We start from the raw sequence: 7,276 nt of genomic DNA on the forward strand, positions 1-7,276 counted from the left end.
TTTGACAACGAAAATTAAAAAGAAAACGAAATACAATTTCTGCAATTTAAATTTTAAATAAATCAAAACAAAAGTGAAAATAAATAAAAACAAAGTTGTTAATAGTACTCCTGATTAACTGTTTTATCTATATTACATAAATAATTTCATACAAAATGATCCAGAGTCAACTATTTCATCGATCTTAAAAGTGCCTTCATCATATCCGAAGAAGTATAGAGGATTCTTTTAGGATCTCTTTCCAGACACCGCTGGGTAAGTTGTATATTTATAAAAACTATAAGAAATCGTAATGAATTATATTCTGTTCTTCTTAAAACGGTAGTCCGGAAATGGCAAAACTTTTTACAAGTAAACAACAAACAATCTACGCCGGCTTTGATCCAGCTGCCGATAGTCTACACGTTGACAATCCTGGTAATAATTGGACTTCTGTATGGCATCGAGAAAGACACAATCCAATTGCGTTAGTTGGAAACGCTACGGGTCTTATCGGTGATCCTAGTGGCAAAACAAAAACAACGAAATAAACTAGGGTTGTCGGTCATTGAGACAAATTAATTGCTATAGAAAAACACCTTAATAGAATATTCAAGAATCATCAGGATGGACTTTGGGGCACAAGTAAAAACAAAAATGACCTATCTCCTATTAGATAACTATAATAGAAACCTAATATGCTTTAAAAACTCAATCGTTTTGATAATCTTTCTTTCAGAGTCGTCAACAATCCATCATGCTACGAAAATCTGAACTTAGTGGACTTTGTTGCCAATATGGGAAGACACTTTGGAATGGGATCAATGCTCTCAATATCGTCAGTCCATTCGCGACTTGATAGTGCAGCTGGAATGAGCTTTACCGAATTCACATATCAAATTTTCCAAGCTTATGACTGGTTGCATTTGCTACAGAAATACAATTGCCGCTTTCAAATGGGAGGCAGTGAACAAATGGGTAACTTAATGACTGGCCACGAACTATCAGCAGAGTAGAAAAAAGAAATCAGTATTTGGATTGACACTTCCTCTTGTGACCAACGAAGGAGAAGACAAGTTCGGAAAATTTGCTGGCAATAGTTTTTGGCTGGACGAAGAAAAATGTCGCCATTGTTCTTTATCAGTTCCTTTTGAAAATGCCAGATTCTGAAGTCGAGAAACTTCTTAAGTTGTTCACTTTTATCCCTGTAGAAGAAATTGCATTTCTCCTTGAAGAACACAAAAAATTAACAGAGAAAAGAAAAGCACAAAGAAGATGTGATGCTTCTAGTCCATGGATGTGATTTTTAATAAACAAATAAATCACTTCTTTTAGCTATTTAAGTTTTTCTCATTGCAGAGGTATGTCTTAAACAAGACGAAAAAGTCACAGGCGCTCTATAAGGGAAATGTTGAAGTACTAGGTGAACTGAATTCCATCCATTCTTGATTTGGCACTAAAAGCTAAATGTTTTACAACAGAGAGTAAGTGAAAAGTGTTATGTTTTTGCTTGAGGTTATTTATTTTAAAATTAAAAATCTTCTTTCAGCTGATACGATGAGAATCATCACAGCTGGAGGGTTCTATATCAAACAAAAGCGAACTGCACTAACATCATATACTATTTCTATCTATTAGTTCAAAATGTTAAATGTCTCCTTTTTGTTGGCAAGGATGAGCTTATGAATAAAAACAATTTGTTTAGCTTATATTCATATTAAATTTTACGTTAATTAAAATTAATAACATTGTATTCAGACGTCAGTGAACTTTCGTTGGGGAAGGTCCCCTCTGTGTTGTGGGTCCGTTGCCCATGCGCGTCTTGTTCGAGTCTTGTGCCTAATCGTGATATGTGTTTAATTATTTCCCATACATATTTAAAATGTTAACAAAAAGAAACAAATAATTAATAACAACATAAAACAAACAAAAAAAAATAGCAAAAAATTAGCTAATAAAATATTAACAGTGATAAAAAAAACAACAAAAAAATAGAAAAACAATAAACCACGCCACACCAAATCAAATACAATAAAGCAAAAACGACAAACAACCAACAAAAAAATAATACATTATCATGATAAGCCAACTTAGGGTTGCCAGAAGAATTTTGATGAAACTATGCAGCGAGATTTGCAATCCCGGACTTTTCCGGACAAATTAGAGTCCAAAAAAGAGTACAAAACGAGGACACACAGGCTACTTACTTTTTTACTTTTTTTTGAAATATTTTATTTAGGTACTCCAGTTATTTTTAAATAATAAACATTTGTCATCAAATTTCACATCAACATTTCATATTTAGTATACGTTTAGTTAATATCATGTAGCACATTATATACATTTTTATATATAAAAATTAAAAAAAAAAGTTTAAGGTAGCCCGTAGGTTGAATATTTTATAAATACATACCTAAATAGTTAATTAACTCAAAAGATTTTTGAGAATGATCTATTCCAATTGTATTTTTCATTGCATCTAATTTTGTTAAGTATTTCACCAACTGAAAAAGATGACATTGAAGTTTGACAGCAAAAAAGTTCTGTTTGTGTAAATTCTGTTCAATCAAATTCTGTTTGTTTGGAATTTCTCTTTCTAAATGATTGGTTCTGTTTATTTCTTTAATCTTATTAGCCGCGATTGAGTTTTAGAATAGGAAACAAAGAATATTAAAAAAAAAACTTTTTTTTAGTGATAGAAAAAGGGAAATTCCGGACAATCAGCAAAAACTATCCCGGACGTTCCCCGCATAGGTTAAAAAGAGTACATGTCCGGGAAAACCCGGACGGATGGCAACGCTAAGCCAACTCAACATAGCACAGTGAGTACCATCCCTCACATTCCCCTTTTCTCGTACAGTCGCATGGCTTAGCGTGTGTATCAAATTGCATTGTGTTTAATAACTAATGCAATTGATACACAGACTACGTCATCGTTGATAACAGATTGTTGACAACAAAAATTTTACTGTTTTGAATTAACAGGGCCAGATTCGATTCTTGTTATACTAAGGCATAACACTAGTAGTGGCGTGTATCGAATTGCATTCTGTGGTTCAACTCAGTAATATTTTTCTTATAGTCTTCGTCTGTTTTGGTTTTTGTGTTTCTTTTATTTGCAATGGCTGGAAATTTCAGGGTAGATTATTGTAATATTCGTGGGCTTAGATCGAATTTTCTTTCTACTCCCATACTGCTTTAAACAGGCCAGCTGTATTGGCACTAAGTAAAACCCAAGTGGGAGAGGATTCCGATCCCACTGAATTCTTTATTCAAGGGTATAACTTGGTGCCATTATTCTTTTCCCACCATGGTCTCACCATTTACATTAGGAATGATGTTGCTTATCAGTTTTTGCCACAATATGGTCTCTGCTCCAATTCTTTTTCAATTTTATGTGGTTTAAATTTTCCGTGAATAAGCAAATCATTCACTATTTCTTCCTTTATCGAAGCCCCAATCTAGACAGAGTGTCAACTTCTCGTGAATTTGATGCTTTGACTGATTCCATCCAAAGAATTGTTTCGTCCTATCCTCGCACTGAAATCGTTGTTACGGGCGATTTCAATGTCCACAATTCTTCATGGCTTCAACATTCGGGCCAGGCAACACCAGAAGGAATGTGTGCTGAGATCTTCGCTGAGTTAAACCACCTAACTCAGCTGATCAACGAGCCCACTCGAATATCGGACGTGGTAGGTCGAGCAGAAAACACTCTTGACTTGTTTCTTACTTCTGACCCTGGTAAGTACACATTTATTGTTAAATCTCTGAGAGAGAACTTATATCCCGAATAGGGTTAAAAACATCAGACCTAAGGAAAACGCATGGTTCGATGCGAGCTGTAAAGAGGTTATTAGGGTCAAGAAGGTATGTTTCCGTTGTTTTAAAGCCAATCTAACTGAGGAAAACCGGAATAAGTTCAAGCAAGCCAGGAAGGCCTGCAACGCCCATATTCGACGGACCAATTTTTACATGACCAACAATTACGGCAAAAACTACTGCAATGTCCCAAAGGCAGTACAAATTTTTGGTCATTTGTAAAAAATATGAGGAATTCTTCCTCTTCCTCGGTTCCTACGCTCGTTGTGAATGACACTCTATTTGTTAGCTCTTTAGAGAAAGCAAATCTCTTTGCTAGGCAGTTCGCCGCCAATTCAACGCTGCCAGTGAGTGTTATGACTCCGCCTGTACTTGAGCGAGTAAATGATTCTATGGGGCAAATCTTTTTCGCACTCGTACTGTACCGAAAGTCCTAAAAGATCTTAACATACACAAATCTGCTGGTCCGGATGGTATCCCCGCTTTTGTTCTGAAGAGGTGTTCTTCATCGCTGGCAAAACCACTGCGTAAGCTTTTTCATCTGTCCTACTCCTCAGGTCTCGTTCTGAGCGGATGGAAAACCGCATTTGTCCAGTCTATTCCCAAAAAAGGCGAATCTTCCTCACCGTCTAATTATCGAAAGATTCCACTTACGTTCCTTCTTTCCAAGGTCATTTAAACTCTAATTAATTATCAGCTCAAGAAATATCTTGAAGAACGGAAGCTTCTTAATGACCGACAGTATGGCTTTCGTAGCAATAGGTCCACTGGTGATCTCATGGTTCATCTCACCGAACAGTGGAACAAATCTTTACATAATCCCTCCTTCATTGGATTAGTAATTACCTTTCGAATCGCTCAATACAAGTTGTATTGGATGGATTCAAGTCTGAAAACCACAAAATAAATGCTGGTGTGCACCAGGGCTCTGTTCTATCTCTAAAACTCTTTCACATTTTTATTAATGATCTCCTGTCTGCAACATATAATCCAATACATTGTTTCGCTGAATATAGTACTCTTAGCTTTTCATATTCGTTTTCAGATTCACACCCCTCTTCTTCGGATGTGGAACTGCAACGACAAAATATGATAAGCTCATTAAATTCCAACCTAAACAGCATTGCACAATGGGGAATAAGAAACCGCGTGGAATTTAAGGCTTCGAAAACGCAATGCTGTCTTGTATCGTTACAGCGAAATATACCCCCCCTACAATTATCCATAAATGGCACTTGCATCGAGGAAACTGAACATCTCGATATTCTCGGTATGTGTATCACCAACCACCTTTAGTTCTTTAGTTCTTTATTAAAAAGGAATAGCATTACACAGTAAGATACAATATCTTCTTTATAGCGCAAGCTTTATATATAAATTCAAATTCGTGTGCTACTTTAGGAGTGATTTAACAAAGCAAAATTTGAGAAATGTTAATTATTTAATGAAATACATATGTAATTCAAAACCGTACTCCAAATTAACTAAAATGTTATTAAAAAAAAAACAGTTATTTAAAATTAATAGTATTTGAAAAATAAACAAAAGAACATTTAATTTAATCTAATAAGTACTAATTAAAATATATAACATCCATCTTAATTAAGTGTCCCTAGGTATTCTTTAAGCCTTAGTTTGAACATGGCTGAGCAGCTTATTAATCTATTAAAACGGGGTAAGGAATTCCATTGACGGATGGCATTTATGAAAAAATGACGCTCAGATATTAAGAAAGTATATCGTTCGGGTATGAGATCACATGATCTCGTAGACTGTGGAAAACGGATTCTATTGTAATGGTAGGAGGGTTGATGTGTTTGCATGATATTATGAAGCAGAATTAACGTCCTAAACTTGAAAAGATTTTTTAAAGTGAGGCCACATATTGATTTAACGAAAGATGAAACATGTTGTCCCCTTTTCAGTCCGTAGATATATCGTGCAATACAGTTATAAGCGACATTGAGTTTTCGCTTTTGCTCATAACTACAATTCGAAAATAGTTCACAGCCAAACAGCAATATCGGAATTAGTAATGTTTTTGCGAGAATCATCCTAGTTCTAACTGGTGTTATTTTCTGAGTGACGTAAAGCATTCGGAGACCCCCATATGTTTTACCCAGAATTGATTTTATGTGATTGTCCCAATTAAGCTGCTTGTTAAATATAATTCCAAGATTTGTTGCCGTATCGACTATTTCAATAGGATTTTCATTTAGTGCAATTTTAGAGAATCCTGATATATCAATAGGCCTACGTGATATTATTAAACATTTTGATTTTTTTGGGTTTAAGCAGAGTCCATTTATTTCTGACTTCGATTGAGATTATCATTTAGTTCGCTTATTCCATTCTCTACAAGACCTAAAGGACAACTTTTCCGCAATTGGACATCATCAGCATACATATCACTGGAACAGTTTACAAGACATGAGGGGAGCTCATTAATGTACATAACAAAGAGTAGTGGTCCCATAATTGATCCCTGTGGGACACCCCTGCTTAAAGGCAAACAGTCAGAAATACAATCACCGACTGCAACTGCTTGAGATCTACCTTGAAGGTATGAGTTAATCAGCATTTCTGACATTGATGAGAACTTGAACTGCTCTTCAAGTTTTTTGCATAATATACTATGGTTCACAGTATCAAATGCTTTAGAAAAATCTAATAATGTGAGAAAAGCAATGTTGTCACTATCTACCGATTGTCTAATATCTTCTACTACATTTATTAGGGCTGTTGTACAGCTATGCCTTGGACGATAGCCAGACTGGTTTAGGCAAAGTAACCGATTTGTATGAAGAAATGTTCGTATCTGTTTATTCATAATTTTTTCAAATACTTTTGCATATTTCCAAGAAGTAGGAAAAACACCACTCATAAGAATGGTATTAAACAAGTGCGTTATATACCTAAGAACATAAGGAAGAATAGCCTTTACAAAAACCGGATGTATATTATCGAATCCAACAGAATTTGATTTAATCGATAAAAAACTTTCTAATACATCAGACTCTTCTACTCTTTTGAAATTGAAATCTCTTATTGCTTGTGAACAAGGAATACGAGTATGAGCGTTGTCCGAGTTTGAATGAATATCAGGTGTTGATATGAAGTTCTTGTTTAGTTCATTACAGTCAATGTTTGTAGTTATGCAGTTTGTTTGCCTTCCAACTCCAATTTCTTTTAGGTTTTTCCAAAGTTTGTGTCGGGCAATAGATGGATCAAGCCGTGGAGCATAAAACCGTTTTTTAGATTCTCTTATTTCATAAATAACCTTATTCCTCAAAGCCTTGTAAACATTTAATATCGCATTTGATCGAAAACGTTTCCAACTCTTATATGCGTTATTTCTCTTTATTATTAATGTTTGTATGTAGTTCGTAAACCAAGGTTGACCCTTTGATCGTGAAGTATTTGTTTTAATTTTGACATAAGTATTAAAAAGATTAACTATATTGTCTTGTATAAA

At 34.8% G+C, this 7,276-nt stretch overlaps 1 pseudogene; it reads left to right on the top strand.

The window, feature by feature from the left end:
- Positions 1 to 332: 332 nt before the first annotated feature.
- On the top strand, positions 333 to 1,617 carry LOC129944249 (tyrosine--tRNA ligase, mitochondrial-like; annotated as a pseudogene).
- The last annotated feature ends 5,659 nt before the right edge of the window (positions 1,618 to 7,276 follow it).

Source organism: Eupeodes corollae, chromosome 1, assembly GCF_945859685.1.
Source record: "Eupeodes corollae chromosome 1, idEupCoro1.1, whole genome shotgun sequence".
Classification (NCBI taxonomy): domain Eukaryota; kingdom Metazoa; phylum Arthropoda; class Insecta; order Diptera; family Syrphidae; genus Eupeodes; species Eupeodes corollae.